Here is a 23,927-nt window from a genome sequence, read left to right as displayed (position 1 = left end):
GGAAAAAGTGATCTCTGGTACTCTCCACAGGCACTGGTGCCTCCAAGCTCCTCTGCTTCCTGACACATAAAAGGAACAGCCTCTCCACCCCACTGAACAGTGTGAAGATTGTAACATGTTTTTCCATTGAGACCTCCATCAACACTTCACCAAAATACGCAAGTACAAATAAAATCTTTTGTGTGCCACATCCAGATATATATCCAGGCAGACCTCTCAGTCTCAGTGAGATACATGGGTATACATTTGCATCAACTGCAAAAAAAACTTTTGTGGAACAAAAATCACTGCCAGAAAAGCATCGTCTTCCAGAAGAAACTATTTTCTAAGAGTCACACAGACAAATATAGGGGCAATCAGCCCACAGATTTCCCAATAAGATGCAATACTCAGTTCTCACAACTCTGACATCCTCTCAGATACGCAGACTGCACTTTGCAAAGAATTATCACCATCTGCGTGGGCATTACCCAAGTATCTAGTTTTGAAAAAGTCAAAACTCAAGAGGAAAATTTTCATTCTTTCCCTGTTGCGTCAGGATATAATGAAATGAAGAGGGAAGGTGGTTGTTTTCTGTGGAGAGCTAGTTGTTTTCTGTTAAGTTCTAGGGAGTGTAGAGTCTTTTCCGTGATGCTGTGAAAGACACAGGTGCTCACAAAGGAATGGGCACGCTGGCAGGTCCTGCATTTTTTATTGGGGTAGAGGGAGAAATGTAAGTGTAGAAGGAATAATCAAGTATGCCTTGCAGCTACGCACAGTCTCTCTTGTACAAAATTCTCCTGGTGTTGGAATTAAAAAGTGAGAAAGTTATAATACTTTCTTTTCCTAACCAGGATAAAATCTTTGTATACCAAAGAACAACCTTTAGACTGAACACATCACTCACAGGCTTTTCCAGATGAAATGGAAGCACATGATATGAAAATACGATCAGGGTTCACATTAGTTTCACGTTTGCAAACAATCTGGGTTTACTAGGATTCCAGTTACTACTAGGTCAGTCCACTGCATTCCTGAGAAGTCTCAGTATTTGGGCACATCTTGTTAGACTCCACAAACTGCACTGAGCCATCTGCCACATGATAGAAAGCATCCCAGAATAAGAAAACGATATCAATGTGGTATTTTCCAAAGTAACTTTCTGTTAAAATAGAAATATCACAGCATAAGTTTACTGCAATTAAAACTTGTTTCTTAAGAAAGAAACTCCTTAGCAATAATTGGATTGTAAGCTAAACTTGTGAATTCAAATAGCAGAGCAGTCAAAGTTTCAGTACATATTGAATGAAAGCCTTAATGCATATTGAATATAAACTTAAATTAATTTATACTATTGCATGCCCTGGAACACAATCTATACTTCCGTCAAAAAAGTAATCACAGACCTCAAACTTGAACAATCCAACAATATCAACAAATATTCTTCCACTATAAAAATCTGAAGTTTTTATGGCAAGACCTATAAAGAATAAGTGGCAAAATATTTTTTTTACTTCCTTGTTTAACTAGAGTTAAAAAGAAAGGTGAAGTCACATAAATGCAAGAATGAGACATAGGAGTTGCTATTCCTGAATTTTTAAGTATAAATGACTCTAAAGTAACAATAATAAAGCAACACTTGGAGATGATCAAGTTATAGTGATTTAGTTAAACTGAGACATATTAAATGTGCACATGGTACTAGGCTTTCTTGTAAGTCAAAAATACAAAGATTTAAACAAAAAGTTCCATTTACAAATATACTGAAAATTAAGCCTTCTTAATTCCTGATCGACAGTTAACCACAGCAAATGAGAATTAGAGACCTGGAAAATCACAGGCACGGAGACCATTAACTTCGCCTTATAATGTCTTGGCATATAAAGGCCCACATTGCTGCTGAATGACAGGTCTTTGTACTGCTAACTTGCAGGCTATACGTGTGAAATATGTGATATCACTGCCATTACATTAAAAAATGATGACATGTCCTTCCTATGTTGGGGGTCCAAGAGCTGGACACAGTACTCCAGGTGTGGTCTCACCTGAGGGGAGTAGAGGGGCAGAATCACCTCCCTTGACCTGCTGGCCATGCTTCTTTTGGTGCAGCCCAAGATATGGTTGGCCTTCTGGACTGTGAGCGTACGTTGCCAGCTCATGTTGAGCTTCTCATCTACAAACACCCCCAAGTCCTTCTCCTCTTCTCAATCCTTTCTCTGCCCAGCCTGTATTTCTGCTTGGGGTTGCCCTAACCCACATGCAGGACCTTGCACTTGGCCTTGATGAACCTCATGAGGTTTGCACAGACCCACCTCTCAAGCCTGTCTGCGTCCCTCTGGATGGCATCCCTTCCCTCCACCATGTCGACCACACCACACAGCTTGGTATGGTCAGCAAACTTGCTGAGGGTGCACTCAATCCCACTGTCCATGTCCCCAACAAAGATGTTAAACTGCACCAGTCCCAATACTGACCCCTGAGGAATGCCACTCATCACTGGTCCCCACTCAGACATCGAGCCAAACCAAGCAAATTTCACAATTTGGCCACATATTGTGATAGCTCAGAGACGTTTCTCTGTATAGCAAGAGGGCTTTTTTACCAATACTGTCAATGCGGTTAATCATCTTTCTGAAAAGTGTTCTTATTCTAAGTAAATCATCCTGATATAATTAGGAATGACATCAGTTGTCTCCCTGTGAATCTAGCTTCAAACAAGGACACAAAACAAGCATATTATAAGTCTTTGATGTAGACCTGCCTATGAACCCACATCTACCAGCCCATAATCTGTGGCAGGTTGGCCTCTCAGACAACTCCTTCAGAAAGCCAGTCCATTTTATATTTTAACGTTTGGAAGTTATGGATCAATCACGCTGTAAAAAATTGGAGTATCCAGAATGCACTTGGAAAGAGATTTAAAGATAACTTGTCTATGCTTGATTTTGGAGGCACTGAACACTAGCAAAAGAAAATTAATACATTTATCTTGGTTTCATTGCCCAGAAATAAGAGGGTGTAGTAGCTCATTATTTGCAATGTTTTTAAAATTCACTGTAAGCGTAGCTATATTACTGCATGAAATCTAAGATATCGTTAGATTTTTCACTATGCTAGAAATAATTGTTTTACCATGAGCCTAATTGTCAAACTAGGGTGGTTCAATTACAGTGCTTAGTAGACCTTAAGTACTCATACTGGAAATGTTAACATTTTAGCATCCCAAATACAAAAGTGCTCCTGGAGTACCAAATTTATGCCTGCTACATCTCCAATGAAGCCAGTGTATGAGATGGCTTCCTGCCAGGAATCCTACAGAACTGCTTCACAAATAAATTAGGCCTTAATGGTTCATGGTCACTCACCATGTCACTTATACTTTTCCTCAAAGCCAAACTGATGTTGATTTTCTCATGGCACTTGAAGCAAGGATCTCGTGCTCTGACTGGCAAGCTCTAGCAGACTTCAGCAGGTGAAGCTGGTTTGTGCTCAGATAGTCTGTGAACTGGAAGAGCTGCATCCACTCAGTTTGCTGCCCTTCTCTGTAGATAGTTTCCTCTGGCAGAAAAGCAAGCTGGACAGCTGTGCTTGTAATATCTTTAATCACCGCATCTATATCTGTTCAAGATCAATTATCAGAGATCACATTACTGCCTTGAAAAAATGTTTAAACAGTTGCTGAGACACGGTTGTCACAATGTTCATACAAGCAACATCTGTGAGTTTATACAGAATTAAGACTATGTCTTAACAAATTATTCCCTGGTTTTGTATTGAGGCAGCAATTATATCAATTATAGCTCTCCTCAATTCATAGCTCTGTTTTTGTATCCATTGGATGTATAAGAAATCATTGTCTTCTTTTTTATACAGGTGTATCACAGTAAACAAAAACAACTGCTTAGTTTGGGAACGGCAGACACTTTGGTAGACCTCCTTTCCTCCTGAGAACAGAGAATAGTATGGATCAGGGTGAAAGGATTAGAAACAACACACCCTTTGAACCCGTGAAGAGGACTGCCTGACCTCTTACTCAGCCTGCTGCAGAATGCTTAAATAAGTTCTGACTTGCGATGAAATAGGAGATCTGAAGGAAAGTCTGATGAACAATTCCTACTGAATAGGGGACCTACAAAACAGGCCACAAAGCAGAGAAGAGATATTGTTGAGCAAGAAGGCAAAGAACAGAGGCTATTTTTAAAAAGTACGCGAGTAGGAGCACTTGAGTTGCCATAGTTCAATGGCGACTATGTGGGAACATATGGGAACATAGTGAGTTGTAAATATGAGAGTATGAAACCTTGATAATCCCAGGGAGAGATCCTGGATCTGTCTATCAAATCTATCCATAGTTCTTTACTCGTTGGACTGCATAACATGCAACATACAAGGCCATACACTGAGGAGAAAGAGGACGCCTCTTGTCTATTACCACAGCACAGAAGGAATAGCACAGAGTAGTAAAATAATTACTTAATTGTACCTGGGAAATCATCTGTGTGTAAAAAAGTAGAGTAAGAATGTCATTAAGAACCAAGTGGTAATGAGGCTGTGAACTGCCTTTTAAGTCAACAAGGTCAGTTAGCAGGCAGCAGCTTACTAAAATAATATTTCCATTTGGCCTGAAGAACTGCAGCAGGTATTTTGCTTAAATAAAAACTTTAAATTATGCTTTTCATCAGAAGGTTACGTGGATGCATATTACAATTTCACTTAAGTGATTGGAACAGTTCTATACATTATCAGATTTACCTTATGGATATATTACACACTTTGGGTCATTCCCTGAGTACCCAACGCCCTGTGCTAGTAGATAGGGGAGGGGAGCAGAATGAAGCCCCAGTAATGCAAGGGGAAATGGTGAGGGACCTGCTCCAGCACCTAGACATACACAGGTCTATGGGCCAGATGGGATCCACCCGAGGGTACTGAGGGAGCTGGCAGAAGTGCTCACCAGGCCACTTTCCATCATTTATCAGCAGTCCTGGCTAGTCCAGGAGGTCCCAGTTGACAGGATGTTAGCAAAAGTGATGCCCATCCACAAGAAGGGCTGGAAGAAGGACCCAGGGAACTACAAGCCTGTCAGTCTGACCTCGGTGCCTGGGAAGGTTATAGAGCAGATCATCCTGAGGTACCATGATTCAGCACGTGCAGGACAACCAAGTGATCAGGCCCAGTCAGCATGGGTTCATGAAAGGCAGGTCCTGCTTGACAAACCTGATCTCCTTCTATGACAAGGTGACCCACTTAGTGGGTGAGGGAAAGGCTGTGGATGTTAGAATCATAGAATCATAGAATTGTCTGGGCTGGAAGTGACCTTTAAGATCATTGAGTCCAACCAGCGATATAACTTGGCCAAAAACCACCACTAAACCATATCCCTAAGCACCACATCTACCCATCTTTTAAATACTTCCAGAGATGGCGACTCCACCACTTTCCTGCGCAGCCTGTTCCAATGCTTGGCAACGCTTTCTGTGAAGAAATTTTTCATGATATCTGATCTAAACCTCTCCTGGCACAACATCAGGCCATTTCCTCTTGTCCTATTGCTTGTTACCAGCAAGAAGAAGTCGACCTCCACCTCCCTACAACCTCCCTTCAGGAGCTGTAGAGAGCAATAAGGTCTCCCCTTCAGCCTCCTTTTCTCCAAACTAAACAACCCCACTTCCCTCAGCTGCTCCTCATAAGAATTCTGCTCCAGACCCCTCAGCAGCTTCACTGCCCTTTTCTGGCATGCTTCAGCAACTCCATATCTTTCTTGTAATGAGGGGCCCAAAACTGAACACAGTGCTTGAGGTGGGGCCTCACCAGTGCTGTGTACAAGGGGACAATCCCTTCCCTAGTCCTGCTGGCCACCCTATTCCTGATACAGGCCAGGATGCTGTTGACCTTCTTGGCCACCTGTGCACACTGCTGGCTCATATTCAGGCAGCTGTTGACTAACACCCCCAGGTCCTTTTCTGCTGGGCAGCTTTCCAGGTTGCTGGTTGGACTCAATGATCTTCTGGACGATTATATGATTCACAGAATCACAGAATCACAGAATCACAGAATTATCAGAGTTGGAAGGGACCTCTAGAGATCATCTAGTCCAACTCCCCTGCTAAAGCAGGATTGCCTACAGCACATTACTCAGGACTGCATCCAGGTGGGTCTTGAAAATCTCCAGGGAAGGGGACTCCACACCCTCCCTGGGCAGCCTGTGCCAGTGCTCTGTCACCTGAACCGTAAAGAACTGTTTCCATGTATTTGAACGGAACTTCCTGTGTTCTAACTTGTGCCCATTGCCCCTCGTCCTGTTACTGGGAACCATTGAAAAGAGCCTGGCTCCATCCTCCTTCAACCCACCCTTTAGATACTTGTACACCAAATTTCCATGATTTCATTTTTCACAGTCCTCTTATGAGTTTTAATGGAGGTAAAGTGATTAATATTCCAAAATTACAAAGTGCAAAATGCTCTTAGAATGATAGCCAACTATGTTTCAGAGCAGCAAAGTTGTTCAGGCCTGTTCCAGTGCTACTCCATTATTTTGTTCAACAGCCTGTTCTAGAAAAGGTAATCATGACTAAGTGAGTGAGGTAACCAGGACCAGGCCAGTGAGACCAGGAGCAGGGCAGTCCCAGTAGCAGGGCAAGGGATCAGTACAATTTGTGGGATATGGCTCTCTCTATTTATTTTTACATGTTTGTTTTGTATGATTCAAAGAAGTTTAGAAGTACTACTGAAAACAAACTTCACGTCTATTTTGTGTTATGAATATTATTATTATTATGTGTTTTCTCAGCTAACAAAAATGAAGCACTGAGATGTAATAATTTAAAACTGACACACATGCATATTTAGGCATTATTTAAGTAGCTGAATTTGGGAGCAACAAACACATCTCAAAGCCAGCCTTTTATTTAGCTATCTACACCCAAGAATTTGGTTCAAAAGTGATTTAACTCAGGTCATCTAGAAATTTCACAGTAGGTCAAAGAGTAAACCCATGTTTTCAAGTGCTTATCTTCAACTATCAGACAATCTAGTCTGCTGCAGCCCACAAGGTAAGTGCCTAGGTCTCACAAATGAAGTCACTCCATAGACAGCTTTCCACCCGCACGTAGATATATATGCATATGCATTTGCATTGCAGACACTTGTCTTTTTCTGCTTCTTTGCATTTGCACACAGAAGAGGTGAACATAATAGGTTGTTGTTTCCTTTATTTATAGCCCTCAAGAACACCCAAAGTCCAAAACTACCATGCTCATGCCCTATCAATCTTGTTGAAAGGTACAGAGTGTATTGTAGATTTACGAAAGCAATGATGCAGCGTATTGACTGATTTGAGACTCAGTGTCTCGAGAGACTTACACCAGTCCTTTGGAAAGTAAAGATGGATGACTAATAGAAATGAGAAGACAAGTTGAACAACCTCCTGCCAGTTCACTGATTAGAAAGAGATAATTAAAGTGTTTTTTTGCCATAGATTTGGCCTTGTAGGACTCAGCAGACCAAGTGCCAAATTGATCTCAAATCAATGGAGGAAAAAGGCATTGTGAAGGATGGGGAAACAATTTGAAATGAACCTTCTGTGGTATACTGACAAAAATAAGGTAGTGTCAATAGTTTAGAGGACAGCCAGGACTGGTCAGAACTTCAGCTCATGCTCAACAGATCCTGTGATGTAAATAAGTTGTTTCAGCTGGTTTATGCAAACAATCTCATTTACAACATGACATTATTTTCATCAGTTCTTTTCTATTAAATCAAGTGCAATTTTACACTTTGGGTTTTTCACGTGTCGCACTTTAAGCCAGGACAACAGCTAGGACCACGCAGCTGCTCTCTGGGACTGGGGGGAGAACTGGAAAACTAAAAGTGAGAAAATTTGTGGGTTGAGATAAAGACAGTTTAATAAGTAAAGCAAAAGCCATGCACGCAAGCACACCAAACCAAGGAATTCATTCACCACTTCCCATCGGCAGGCAGGTGTTCAGCTATCTCCAGGAAATCAGGGCTCCATCGCATGTAATGGTTACTTGAGAAGACAAACGCCGTCACTCTGAACGTGTTTCCCTTCTTTCTTCTTCCCCCAGTTTTATATGCTGAGCATGACATCATACCGTATGGAATATCCCTTTGGTCAGTTGGGGTCAGCTGTCCTGGCTGTGTCCCCTCCCAACTTTTTATGCACCCTGAATCTACTCGTGGGTAAGGCAGTGTGAGGATCAGAAAAGGCCTTGACCGCTTAGCAACAACCAAAAACATTAGTGCTCTATCAACAGTATTTTTCATCCCAAATCCAAAACATAGCACTATATCAGCTGCTGGCAAGAAAGTTAACTCCATCCCAGCTGAAATCATGACATCATGGTTGTATCTTTTCTTCCTTTTTTGTTAGCAACATCTTCCTATCCAGTATCACATCTTCTGTTACAACAATAGAAGTAATCTTCTGTTCTGTCAGAATCAATATTGTTCTTTCCTCCTGCAGAATTTTTAGGACACTCAAACTTTAACACAGGTTCTGTGTCTCCGACGCCCAGAACATAACATGAACCTTAATCCTGCCTGGCATCAAACAGATTGCTTCCTTTGGCTTTTCCACAAAAATCTCCTATGTTATATCATAGTCAAAGAGACAGTCATATCTTGTCTGTGGTGGGTTAAGCTTGGCTAAGAGCCAAACACGCACCCAGCGGCTCACTCACTCCCCCTCCTCAAAGGACAGGGGAACAAAATGGGACAAAAAAGCTCAGGGGTGAAGAAAAAGACAGGGAGATTGCTTACCAGTTACCAATGTGAGCAAAACAGACTCAACTTGGGGAAAATTAATGTGGTTTATTGCCAATTAAAATAAATCAGGATATTGAGAAACAAAGACGAAATTAAAGCAATACTTTCCCCCACCCCTTTTTCCCAGGTTCAACTTCACTCCTTCACTGCTGGCTCCTCAACTGCTCCCCACACTGTTAACCTGCGTCATCATGGTCTTCACCATGGGCTGCAGGGGAATATCTGCTCCGGCGCCTGGAGCACCTCCTCCCCCTCCTCCTTTACTGTCCCTGGTGTTTCTCTGCACTGCTGTTTCTCTCATTTTTTTGCACCCCTCATACAACCATGCAGTGTTTCGCCTTTTCTCAAATAAACATTTTAGTTGAAGAGTGTAAGCCAACATTTCCTGTGCCTCAGCTTAAAATTCTGAATCTATATAGATGTGTTTAACTAATAATTAAATCACTTTCACTGGCTTAGTAACCTGCCTGCTGAGATACTATGCCCTCTTCTTTCTGTTTATTCTTAAAAACAATGTTTATGCATTTTCCTACTCTGCCCTCCTAAGCTCTTGATTCACATTACTTAGAAAAATTAGCAAAGGCATAACTCAGAGATAGAACAATATTTAGGTAAGGAGATGCTATTTAACCCAAAATACCACAATATTTATTTTATAACATACCAAGCAACTGAAGAATATTCATCATTTTCTTTGGTTACAAAACACTGTCAAACAGCATTATCATCTATAAAGATGTAATTTTAAAACTCTTTCTGTAAGAAAGTATACACATCTGAAAGTTGCATTTCTCATACACAAAAAAAAAAAACCCTTTGTACTTCCATATTGTAGACACTGAAAGCTATAGAGAGAATTATCCAGACTCCCCTTGCAGTCAATGGAGAAAAAAAAAAGGAGGAGGATATGATCTCCTGCTACAGAAGATGAATAAAATTAGCCAGCTCTCTTTAAAGGTGCTTATTTCCTTCTTTTGAATATAGTGTCTGGACAACTAATTCAGATACAGATGTTTAGACTTTAGATGTCTAAATGTTTGTGTTGAGCTTAGTGATACGAACCCCACCCTGTGACTCTTCGTCCAAAAACAATACCTCAGTTTCAGACTTCACTAGCCATTTGTTAAAATTATAACTCAAGTGAAAGATAATAGGATTTCTTCTTCAAGGAAATGAATGACTGATTTGTGATTAAATAGCAAAAGAAGAAGTCAAAGGTGAAAAGGAGGTGAAGAGCTGATGTTTGACATTCAGATAAAATCAGAGCATCAGTAATGTATAGTGCAGCTTCCTAATGGAAGCTAATTCATGTTAGTAGATCTTTGCCCTTAGTTTAAGACTTTCTACAGCTGAAATAAATGGGCCATGCTAGTGCTCACTCCCTTAAAATTAGGTTGGTTCCTTGGGTCAGGTATGAGTGATGAATTCCTAACGCTGAAATGGAGTATTGCCAGTTTCAAGAAATGCTTTTCACTGTTTATAGGTAAATCAAGTATAACACACTTTCAGATTCTCAAATAATTTTAAGTGACTTGAGAATATTTCTCATGAAGTTTCCCCCAAAACTTGTTACAGAATAATACATAATGTTACAAACAGTCTCTGAGTGCAATCTGGGACTATTCAAACAACGTGCCTTTCAGCAAAGGGAAATTGCTTTTTGCGTCAACTCTTTCTGTTCTGTCCTTCATATAGTGACATTCAGGGTAGTAACATGCAAATACTCTTAGAATGGAACTGGCTGCTATAAGTAAAACAAAAACTATTTTCTCATCAGTTTTAGCACTAGAAAAGTAGGATAGGAGACAGTAAACTTTAAATCATCAGTATGATCAAAGTACTGGCTTTTTTTCCCCAAAAAAGAACTTTCTTTCAAGTAGAGTTACAACAATTCACTTCCTAAGCGAAATTTTTGTGTTTCTCCTCTGTATTTCTAAAAAATCCTCTAAAATTATACTTTCACACTGTTTAGCAGTAAAAGGGTGACTTTCTGCAGGAGTACTGTGACTTCATGAATATCACAAACAAAAGGCCTTACCTCAAGCATCAATGCTCAGGTGTTTAGAAGGTTATATAAAATTAAATTGCAATGAATTCATAATTCAAGCTTGCAACAAACTGATACAAAAAGGGTAGAAAAGTTATAATTGTATTAAAGCCTCAAATTCATATTTTTAGTATATTTAGTATCTTTCACTGAAAATACAAAGAGCTAATAAAAGGAAAAAGCCATGCAACGGCTGACTATCTACAGACATCATCCAAAGCAGCTTGTTTCTTCCTTGGAGTATTTCAGTGCCTCAATTCTGTCATCGAACTGTCACCATGACGTGTTCAGAGCCGATGTCCAAAGGCAGCCGTGCACTCAGGCGCACCCCATTAAATCACTAACAAACCGTGCATCCTCTCACCCTATACAAGCGCACATGCCCACACAGTCAGAGCCTACCCATTTATCTGGCTCTCATTATTGCTACATCTGAGCATGTAACAGTCTTTCATGTACCTATGTTCATTTTATGAGCTCGAAAAATAACGTTACCTCATTTTACAGATGAGGAACAGGCAGACATATACAAAAGTAGAACTCAATTCAAAACACGTAACTTACTGGACCATAGCTAGTTCAGAGCAGCTTTCACAGACATCTCTTTGCTTTGCATTTGGCTTCGTGTTGACATAAAGATGGAGACGCTGTGAGAAGAATTACTACAGGATGATTGCAAGCAAGAAACGCTCCTGTTATGAATCCTGTTGTGAAATGGTTTATAAACATCATGCAGGTCATTAAATGGCAAAAATGACTCATATATTTAGGGCATAATGTACAAATATTTTCAACAAAAGATGGAAGCATCATTTTATGTTTAAAATTATATCGGATAGGATATTAGGTTATATATTCAGAAAAAATATCACATTACAAGCAGAGGAATGAAATGTTAATGGTATTGATAGGTCTTTTCCATTTCCAGGTGTCTCATTTACTACCCAATTTTACTGTCAGTGTCTTATTTCTTTTCTTTTTTTCCCCAGATGCCTGTCTCTCTTTTATATTACTATTTCTTAGTAACATCAGTTACTTCTTTCCTCCCCCACCATTCAGTTTGATCATAAGATCACTGCAACGTAGCTGTATTCCCCCCTTCTAAACCTGGCTTATAAAAAATGTTTCTGTGCTTGTAATAAATGAAGAACAAATATTACTGACTTTGAAACAAGTGTCACTGGCACAGAAGATAAGAACAACCAAACTTTGCACATCCTATTAACAGGTTGCAAAGAATATCAGAGAATTCCAATGTGGACACATTACGTTTTGCTATCTACAGAGAAATCCTGTGTTGAAAGGAGGAGAAAAACAAAACAGTTGCTCTGATGCAAATCAAAGGCATGGAGTTCTGAGAAATAAAAAAAAATAAAATTAAAAGGAAATAGTCAGTGTAAGTTTCTAGCCGTCTGATAAATTGTGTTCAAGATATAATTTTAAAACAAACGATAAAATATTGAAAGGAGTAAACAGCTTAGTAAAAGGTGGAAAGGCTACGCTGCTAAGCTTTACTGAAATTACATCTGAGCATGATTCTCTTGTAATAAAACTAGCTACAGCTACAGCTTCAGTCCCCATGTCTGAGAAGCAAAATGGCACCATTAATGAAGTCAAAAGGAAGATTCATTAGAGTACTGGTGACAGTAGTGTCAGCATCGATATATGATTCAAAAGGTTATCCTGACAATCATACAACAGCATTGAGACAATTGTTTGTCCATACCAGAAGAAAAAGACTCTATTCAGAAGAACTACTCAAACATTTGTGCTTAACTCCTTCTGTATCCCCCTCCAAAAATATCTAAGCACCCATTTAGCTTTGATTACATCCTTTCAATTAATAAAATTAAGGGAAAAAAAAGGAAAATGCAAAATAGCCTGACCACTACTGTATCTCTTGCATCAAGCCCAGAGTTTTCACCGAAACTCAAGCTTCTGTTTTAGAAAGATATCCGATATTGATCTGAAGATTAGAAGTGGCAGAGCACTCCCTCTTCCCTAGGTGTTTCAATGATTAATCATCCTTACTCATTTCAAGTCAGGATTTGTCTGTACCTAGCTTCCAGCTGTGGGATTTTGTTACGCTCCTAGTTTACAGATTAAAGAAAGTACCACTGACAGAAACGTTTTTTGTTCCCTACGTATTCATAGGCTATCAAGACACATTTTAACTTTTTCTTCAACAACTTAAAGAGCCAAAGGTATAATTTAATGTTAATCAGGTACTTAAGCACTTTTTTTAACAATTGTGCTTTCCTAGAGCGCTGAATTTGTAAAAAAAGTATAAAAAGTGAATCAACCATTACGGACACACTTCTCCACACCAAACATTGCATTATAAACATGGAAAGAGAAGCTTAGCACCTGTCAGATACACAACCATAGGTTTCCCTGGGAACTAGGCTGTTAACTGCTGTAACAGACAATCCTTTTTTCCCCCCACTCCAGGTAATCATAGAATTATAGAATGGTTTAGGTTGGAAAGGACCTTGAAGATCATCTAGTTCCACCTCTCACTAGACAAGGTTGCCTAAGGGCACATCCAGCCTGGCCTTGAACACCTCCAGGGATGGGGCCTCAACAACCTCTCTGGACAACCTGTTCCAGTGCCTTACCACCCTCACAGTGAAAAACTTCTTCCTAATGTTCAATCTGAACCTGCCCTCTTCCAGTTTAAAGCCATTCCCCCTTGTCCTATCTCTACGTGCCCGAGTAAAAAGTCCTTCCCCAGCTCTCCTGTAGGCCCCCTTTAGGTACTGGAAGGCCGCAATAAGATCTCCCCAGAGCCTTCTCTTCTCCAGGCTGAACAGCCCCAACTCTTTCAGCCTCTCGAATTTGAAAGCAAATCCTTAATATTTTCAGAGAAATCAGGAAGGAGAAAGAAGTCATTCCAGAACAGGGCGCAGAAAATGTGTTTTTCCAGGAAGAGCAAAAGCTGTGAGGCCAATTTCTATGTAGGGATTACAATCTATACCATAGTAAAGAAGCCTAACAGTAATATGCCTGCTTATGATGACAGCTGTACATATATTTCAGGTGAACCCAGTTTCCTGTTCACCTATATTTCAGGTGAACATAGCTTACTGAAAAAGTACAGAGCACAGTGTATTCTACAGGCTTAACATTTTATCTACATCTAGCAAAGACTATCAACTCCTGACCAACCAGGCCCCTCAAGGAGGCCATGAGGCACTGCCTGACCTTTCAGCAGCATTACAGCAGAAGGATCCATCATCTGTACATTACAAAGAATAGCATCGGGAAAGAAAGACAGTGAGCTGTGGCATGACATGAGGAAAAGGTATTTTGCTATTTTCATACACAGAATTGTTCTGGTTTTCACTGGGATGGAGTTAATTTTCTTCATAGCAACTTGTTGGTGCTGTTTTGGATTTGTGAGGAAAACAGCATTGATGACATAAGGTTGTTTCCGTTACTGCTGAGTAGTGCTTACACATCATCAAGGCCTTTTCTGCTTCTCACACCGCCCCACCAGTGAGTAGGCTGGGGGTGCACAAGAAACTGGGAGGAGGGGACACAGCTGGGACAGCTAACCCCAGCTGACCAAAGGGATATCCTATTCCATATGATGTCATGCTCAGTAATTAAAAGCAGGGGGAAGAAGAAGGAAGGGAGGACATCTGGAGTAATGGCATTTGTCTTCTCAAGGAACCATTATGCATGATGGAGCCCTGCTTTCCTGGAGATGGCTGAACACCTGCCTGCCGATGGGAAGTGGTGAATGAATTCCTTGTTTTGCTTTGGTTGCATGCACAGCTTCTCCTTCACCTTTTAAACTGTCTTTATCTCATCCTATGAGTTTCTCACTTTTACCTTTCTGATTCTCTCCCCCATCTCACTGGGGGAGCGTGAGCAAGTGGCTGTGTGGGGGTTACCTCCCTGCTGGGGTTAAAGCACATGAAGCTTTATTGGAATTTTTTAGGAATACCTAAGCAAAAGTATTCTTAATGCTATTTGCTTCCATTAATATTAAAAAAATATTTTGGAGGTCAGGGTAGAATACTGCGTTCCTGTCTAACAAAGGCTGCCGTTACTCTTTATCTGGCATGACAGAAAACAGAGAAGTAATACTGAAGGGTGATATATATTTCCATTGGATTGAAATCTCGATGTATTCTTGATTGGAATTATTAGTAAAGTATTATAATGCATACATATACATATTTTAAAACTCTTACTTAAAGTATTATTTATATTTCTGTTTCATTATTTTAATTAAAAAGGGGAAACTGAGGATAAAATAGCTACTATAGACACAGTCACAAGAAGCTTACTGAGTCACAGCTTTTGAATAAGAAAAGCCGATGAAATCCACCAGCTCCTTCTTATTAAATGTATTCTGCTAACACACTAGCTTCAACTGACCTTATTCATGGACACAAAGTCCAGGAAGGTGCTGGTGAGAAGTTCTCTCTTGAAAGGAAAGAAAACTGCAGATTCTGAGTTTTTCACTTTATACCTCAGGGATATGAAAACACATTTCAGCTTGAAGTAACTGTGTAACATCTGTAGAGAGTGTTTGAGGTTGAACTTGATATAAAAAATTCATGCATGTTCTTGAGGGTAAAAAAATGAAGCCTTAAGATTTATTAAATGATTTACAGATGTAACAAAGATGTGTAGACCTTCAGAAAGAGCAGAAGCAGTAGTATGCTGAACTAAAGAAATGATCCATCTAACCCACTATTCTAACTCCGGCACATAACAGTATTGGTAATTTCACAGGAAAATCCATAACAAAATTTTCTTTATTAAACAATTATTGAATTCTTGAGAAAACTACCCATTACAGAACTAACTTTCTCTACCCCAGGTGTACTTAAGAAATGGTACACATATTAAGTGTAACTAATACTTCAGTTTGTTGTGGCACAGAGCAGTGTCTTTCTGCTGCTACTGCCACTAATTTACCAGTTGAGCTTAGCACTGAATGCTCTACTCAGTTTGTTAGCAGACTCTCTGCTGTTCTTATTTATGTTTGCCAATAAATTCTTAAATCTTACCCTCGTTTCCCTGTCACCAGAATGTTATGAGGGAAAAGTTATACATTCAAAAAGAAAAAAGAAAAAACAGTCTTTCAAATTTGTTCCCTTCATGATTTCTTCTATTTATTTTAAAATACAGTTTAATAGACTGATCATGACAACATTTCAGCTTTCAAAAATGGCCATCAAAAATACAGCAAAGAAACTTGCACAACCAACAACATAAAGGCAAGAACCACACACAAATGGCACATTTCTTTATTTGAGTGCTTGTTTGCAGCCAAGATAGAAGAAATTTAATGCGTTTTCATTATCTGTTCCATTCTATGAAATGTGAAAGAGAGAGACCAGTTACTGGGAACAACACTTACTATCAGCAAGGACAAAGGCATGTTTCTCTTCTCCGCTTTTACCCATCCTACCATCCTTTGTCTATCTTATTACCTCCTGGAGGCATCCTAAGTGTTGGATGCACAAAAGAACTTCCCATAATTTGTTCTACAATTCCCTGAAACACACTATATTCTTACTTTATCGCTGCTCCAGTCCTTAATAACACAACCCATTTTACCGTTTGCTCCACATGTCCAAACGTTGTTATGAGACCCAATGGCTAAGCAGATTGCTTTGTCACTGTTAACCTGAGCGAAGGCTATGTTAGCCTAGAAGATATCTGATTATACAACAGTTATGCAGAACAGCAATTTGATAGCCCATCTGCGTAGATGGTTAATTGCATCTACACAGAATGTGTTACAGAGTGTTGGTACAATACCATTATTATCCTGGTATACCGTCTATTATTAGGAAGCTGAGTGTGCAATCAAGAACACAGCATGCAAAACATATATTTATTCTAACTGCATGTCACAATGCAGAAAATAAGCAAATATCAACAACAACAAGAAGCAATTCACAAGATGCATGTAATCCCGGGAGCTTATCTTTCCAAAAGGAAGTTATTTCTTATTTCTGTTTTAATAGGAAGATATGCGACTCTACTATATGCTAATAATGATTTTATACACTGAAATTTGTTAGAAAAGGAGCATTTGTATGGCTTTCATTCTAACTTAGGTACTTTTTTTAAATGAAAATTTGAATAGCTTTGCCTCAGTGGGGCAACGCAGTCTATTGAAAATCGCTTCAGTGATAATGCATAGAATCTAAAGATTTTTCTGAAAATCAGTAGGAGGTAATCCAGTCTGCCTGACTTAGGTGTTTCTCTCTATTTGTCATCTACTTCTAGACCAAGTTCAACGTCTACTGCTTTCATCAGTGAAAACCCTGAGTCCCAGTTGCAGACAACGGCAGTAGCGTTGCTGCTGGAAAAGCAGTCTAACTATTGCAGTGGTGCAGTGGAAACAATGATGCACCCAGCTCACCTGACCAGTGGATAAACAAGAGGACACTGAGCAGGACTTCTTTTGCCATCAAAGGACTAATGAAGGTCCACACAAGACACCTGTAGCATTGCAGACATGCAAACATCTAGATACAGGTTCATTAGAGTGTATGACGTTAATTGAAAATACAGGCAATGTTGGAATGTGAAGGGACTTAGCATATGGGTAAAGTAATCAGCCCTTAAAGGCGAACCATAAAGATGTGGCAGAAAAATGCTAAACAGACAGATTGGATACATCTTGGATTTGGAGTGTTTTATTCTGGGCTACTAAGCAGGTAACCCCACAACATGACAGCACGAGTACAAACAGTCTTAGATTAACTACTTGCCATTTACTTCCAACAAAGGGACACCCATTACAAAGCTAATCTTGAAATCCATGTTAAAGGTCAATGAGCACAATTTAACTTTGGAGCAATCAATATAATATTGAAGAGTAGGTAAACTATTCCAGGCCTAACCCTGGAATAAATAGGTTAAAGTGCCAGTATCCACACATTTCTGACTTCTTTCAGTGCAGCAGCAAAGTTCAAGGCTTCTGCTCTTTAGAGGAGAAATTGGGGAAATGTATTCATACTACTGTCTGAACATAAAGGCAGGAGATCAGCAAAGATGATGAAACACTAGTAAAATTTCACACAGATTATGACAGTAAAGAAACTGCTGTGTCTGGTCTGGTAGCCAGAAGTTCAGTGAGGTGCTTATTGCACACCAGCTGTTTTTTTCCCCGCAGCTCTTAGCGTATAGCCTGACAAGTCCGTAAACTGTTACATGGAATAGGAAAACTGGCAGCCTATTTTCTACTCAGAGATGCAGGCACAGCCATTTTTTATCTGGCTATTACCTAACGGAAAGGAACCCTCAAGTTCCCTGGACTAAATTTGTCTATACCAAAGTCTGTGCAATGCCACCCACAAAAAAACAGTGTTTAACCTATAGAATGCTCTATATGATTGTGTCCAAACACATGTAGCATGGGTTATTTTTAGGTGATAAATTGAGAAAGGTTCTCTTAAATTTAACTCCTACAAAAATAATCTGTGTATTGATATCCCCAGCATTGTTTTCGTTATCAGCTCTGCCATGAGCACTATTTATGCAAAACAATTTTTGAACTATGCAATAGAACACAATCAAAGTCTACCTCAATCCTGGATAAGTTATTTCTAACTAAGAAAACCCTCATATTATGATTCACGTGTCTTTTTAGAGCTTTAAGACTTAATAATGTCATCTCACATTTGAGTACAGTGCTTATCCTGGATTTTGAATTATGAAATGCTGATGTGTAATGCATAATCAAGGTCTTCCAAGTGAATAATGTGACAAAGGTCCGTGAATATAATTAACCTGCTTGAAAAAGGCAGAGAAATTAGGATTAGGCATATATAAAACATAACTCTGGTCATTTAGTCACAGATTTTACAGGGAAGATGAATATTTTAAATCAGCACTTTAATCTTGATGTTGACAGTAGATAAAATTAAGCAGGTGATTCATTTTTACCTCATACACGTTACTGTTATAACATCTATAAAATGTATGCACTCTTGAACTGCTACATAAATCCAATCTCATTCTTATAGTTTACATACAGTAAGACTTGTTTCAGATTTTTACTACTACCTTCAGATAAGAGAACTATTGTCACAGGACCTGCGATATACATTTCACAGTCTATTCATGGCACTTCATAGTCAACAATATCTGAGTAGATTCTATTCCTTTGCATATAAAAGTCATCATCAGCATTGATTACTCTACCCTTTATTTCCACTAGCGTAGGACTATCATTCTTTTGAAGTACAGCATAATAATCATATTCCACAAGTTGAGGTATGCACACTTAATGCAATTTATATGATGTTTCTTCTACACTGAGCCTGAGCAATACAAAAAAAAAACAAAAAAGACCATGGAAAAATACCTGTGCTACTCTCCAAGGAGTAGGAGGCACATATTTTTTATGTTCTCAGAACCACATTTGTAAACTTTATAATGGCTAACAATCTTTATTTAAAAAAGAGGATATGCCACAATTAATGCGGTTGTTAGCAGTCCTAATTCAGCCACTTTATGTACATGCTTTATTTTGGCACAGATTTCCATACAGCCCTTTTTTTCTCCCAACCTTTATCAGTGATTACTTAATGAATAGTTCTTGAATAATTTGTGCATATATACTGCCTTGTCATGTTGCTGTAGATGACTCAAGCTTTGTTCTGAAAAAAAAAAAAAACCACAACTATTTATTGTCAAACACTTTTACAGTTCTTAATGATACTACATAGAGTTCTTTACTAATAAACTATATTTTCATAGTGTCATTTGAAGAGGGTAAAAGGGAATTATCCTATTTTATAAATGGAGAAATTGGGCAGAGACAAATGAAGAAGACCCTACTTTGGGAACTTTAGCACATGCCTTATCCATTAACAAACAAACAAACAAAAAAGCATGTTAGGTTGAGTTTAAGATGCTCAAGGAACAGCTGCCTACTTTCAGGTATGACAGTTTTTTTCAAATAGTCCTACGGCACTGTAGCTGGGCAGCCAGAAAATAAAGAATGCAAGTAGAGAAAGAAGTTTATTAAGTAACTTTTAATATCATGTAGGAAAGACTGTGAAAATAGCAGGAATCGGATGTAAATCTTTAGGACAGCATTCCAGAATCTTACCAGTGATGATGTGTACCCTCATAAACAAAAGAGGGTCTGGGACTGATCTCTGACCCTGCCAGTGGCACAGCCTGGCTACACCACTTTTGAATCCCTTGTGGAGTCCCCGTGACCAGGAGACATTACTTTTATTGGTAGGGGGTGGGTGGGAGGGTGTCAATTCAAAATTTCTGAAATTATGTGAAGGTTGTGTGACAACTGATCAAACTAATGTTTCTATAAGATAAAAGTGACACGATCTATTGATTACAATAGAGTATGGCATGAGGCAGCATGACAATCTAGGAACATACAACCTGATGGGACAGTACTGGAGGATAACATAGAGCAGAAGGAACTAAATCTCGATCAGTCATGTCCACGCTTCCCACCAGGAGTGGTCCCTAGCACACATTATTTCAATGACTAGGCACTCTATCAGACATTTTATCTACACTGTGAGCAGTGTCCTTGACCAGGTGGCATCAGTGAGTTTACGCCCACAATGGCCAACCTGTTCCACTGCTCCATCAATCTCCTAGAGATTTTTTTTCTTCCCTGAGTTCATTCTGAGCTTTGTAAACCACAATTCATAGACATTTCAGTTTGCTACATCATTTGGCACAATCAAAAAAAAAATTTCGTCTGCCATCCTTGTAGCTACTTCCAGTAGTGGTAGGCACATATTAGATGATTGCTTTCAAGCCTCCTTTTCACCACAGTAAAGGGGCACAGGTCCTGCACCCTCTTTTCATCAGAGGTGCTTCAGGCACAAGCCACCTTGAGAGCCATCTGCTAAACCTCTCCAGATTCTTCACATCCCTTTTGAACCATGAGCCCAGAACTAAACATGGCATTGGGGTTGACAATATGTGATATAACATTTTTCAATCCACTGAACTGGTCTTTTTCTAATGTAGCCCAGTGTATTTGCATTATTTTCAAGGAGTCCACCAGGCAACTGTGCACGAATCCATTCCAGTTTCTGTCTACACTTTGAACTACTCCCATCTAGAGCAGAACTGTCTTGGAGAGTGCTAGTCTGAGTAGTTTACAATAGTTAACTGACAATTTGATCTCATTTGGGAGATACTCCAGATAAAGGGTATTTATCCAAATGAACAGTTCCTCACTGACACGGGGGGGAAAAAAAGGTTTATAAGAACTTCATCCTTATTTATATGCCTAAAGGACAGAATTATTTCTAATAATATCTAGTAGCTCTTGTCATTTTCAAAAGGGAGTGTTGAGTAGGCATTTATTTACTTCTAGCCACAGATTATTTGCTTCTACTCCCAACTGTATTTGTTCTGAGCATTTTTGAATTTCTGAGACATTCACAAGTCGGTTACTCTATTTGCCACCCTTTTGAAAAGGTTGGTGTAAGTTATGAGATCAAATCACATATTTCTGATTTTACATCCTACTACTTAATATTGTTTAAAATACAACCTCAAAAACACTGCTAATTAAAAAATTCCCACTGACATCTCATTCTTTAGTATTCTTCTCTGATGTTTGGCTGAGTGTTTATTACCACTATATGAATGCAAAAGGTTGTTGTTTTGAAAGTTTAAAGTATAATAGAAAAGACTTAGTTTTTCCTCTTCATTATCTTCACTATGTTAAAAAAGGCTTTTTGTCTTTGTACCATTCCAAAAAATAAAGAAAAAATATCCTTTTAGATTAAAACTTACTCTCACACTGTGCTTAATAGAACAATATATCTATTTGCTTCTTGTACCCTGAATACATTTTTGTGTTGTGCTGTTATGCATGAAATATGCTATAACTTCGGACCAGAAAATAGTATACTTATCTCACTGTGCTTTATGTTATATAATTGATCCAAACACAAAAGCGCTAGTCTTTTTTGCAGAAATAGACAAATGATTTAACTTTTTAATTAAACTTTAAAGCTTTTAATTAAATGCCTAAATTGCAAAGAACTATTTCAGTTTAAACTGTCTTTAGATTGTTGGATATGTATTTTCCTATTGCATCTCCTCTGACCTGGAAAGTAACAAAAAGCAATAAATCACATTCTCACTTCTTAATTGGTACCATTAACGCTTCTTTAATTATCCAGGCAGACAAGCACTGATTGTGCACATGCTGCAGGTAAAACAGCCACTTCTGTCACTAATATATTTCAAATGCTTTTAAAGTATCCACTAGCTGAATAACTTCATTTCCTTGTTTCCTACACTATTGTTGTACTGTACTTCCAATGCATTTCCAAGTGAAGCAACATGGCCCAGCAAATAAAGCACAAATTTAATGAATTCGGTAGTCTCTTTTCATCTGACATTAATCTGGAGTGACCTTGAGGACACAGCTTTCGTTCTTCACACATTGGACACTTCTGTACCTTCTATATACAGATGATAAACTCTTTGATACACAGAGTATTTCCATGTGTGTGCCCAGAACTTCATGCTTGTGACCCCAATGAGGGTTTCTAGACACCACTGCTGTGCTAGAAATAAGAAAATAATGATAGTTACACCACCTAAATCTCTTCAGTGGGTTTCTTTTGTATAGGGAGAGAGAACCTAACTGTTACTAGTCAACATAGTGGCATGGACAACCACACCTGACTGTAGAAGTCAAATATATCAGTAATCAAATACCAAATATATCCACCCAATTTCTTTTCTGTTTTGAATCTCAGCTATGAAGGACGCTAGCTTTTCGTGGAATATCCATTTTCTTTTTATATCTTAAAACTTTGCTCTCTGCACTAATACTGTGGACTAGCAGAGCTCTGTTACGAGTGCTTTATACTACTTAAGCACTAGTTGTGGTGTCAGATGTCTGTCCCCCAGATATGGATTTGGTGGATGGTGGTAGCATGGGGACACAAGAACAGGGCTGCTCCATGAAGGAGAGCAACGCCGGAGCTGAGGGTCAGAGCTGTGCTCTCACTGACCAGGACACAGACCCACAAGACCTGAGCAAGGCCACATGGTGATAATAATGGGTTTCTTCATCAATGCAGTGCACTTCAGACATGATAAATGTGGTCCAGGTTCATCTGGAAAGTTCAGTCAGAAAAAGCAGCAGACTGGGCCAGAGAAAGACTAGAGACAAGGCTATGACATGTGTCCAAGGTCCATGCAGATAGAATACCTGTGCCACAGGCCTAAGGTCTGAGCAGGACGCTCGGCTGCTTATAGCATCTTTCCAAGGCCTCTCCTGAAGAGCAGCCACTGTCTCCAAGGAAATACCGTACATGCCCACTGCATCCTCACTTTGCAATTTATAAAATGCAATCCCAGTCTTTCCAAAGGCTTTCCATCATAAATTCCTGCTGCAGCCAATGCCCAAGAAAAAGAAGGACATCAGAAAAAGTGAGGAATATATCTTAATTCTCTTCTGGTAGAGGTAAGGTAAAGGTAAAGGCTAGGCAATGTTGACTGAGTGTGCTCCATCTCAGGTACCGCAGATAGATTTAAGCAAAGACTGTGAAATCTGTACGTAGCAGAAGCCTGTTCAGCACTGGATGCCCAAGTCAATCATTCAGGTTCCCTTTCTCTTTTAAGCAATGATCTCAATCTTTTAATGAAGTGATAAATACGGCAATCCTTTAGAAATATAAAATATAGTAAGAATAGAGACATGCTAATGCACACAATTAAAATTAGTTTGTTTTCTTTACAAGAAAAAAAGTATAGCTATAAAGCTAAAAGGAATTTGGTCAACTTTTTTTTTATGCACAGCACTTGATAAAACATAAACTTTTCTTGCTTCAACTACATCCTTGAGGAAGCTGCCAGAACATGTTATTTGTCAGATTAAGAGTGAAGCAAAGGAAATTACTAGTTTCTCATTCTCTTTCTCTGCCATTTTTCTATGGAGATTTAAAAAAGTTCTTTCTTTCATTCCTTAACACAAAATGTCAGCTAAGTATAAATGATGTCAACTTGGTACAGGCCTTACTTCACATTTATTAAATCAATGGAGCTATTTCACTAGCACTGTTAAATCAGGGTATCACCTAAGAATGTAAAAAAAATGTGAATCCTAAAAGTCAAGGTT

This window comes from Vanellus vanellus, assembly GCF_965231255.1.
Source record: "Vanellus vanellus genome assembly, chromosome: 1".
Lineage (NCBI taxonomy): Eukaryota > Metazoa > Chordata > Aves > Charadriiformes > Charadriidae > Vanellus > Vanellus vanellus.
Note: the sequence above shows the minus strand (reverse complement) of the source record.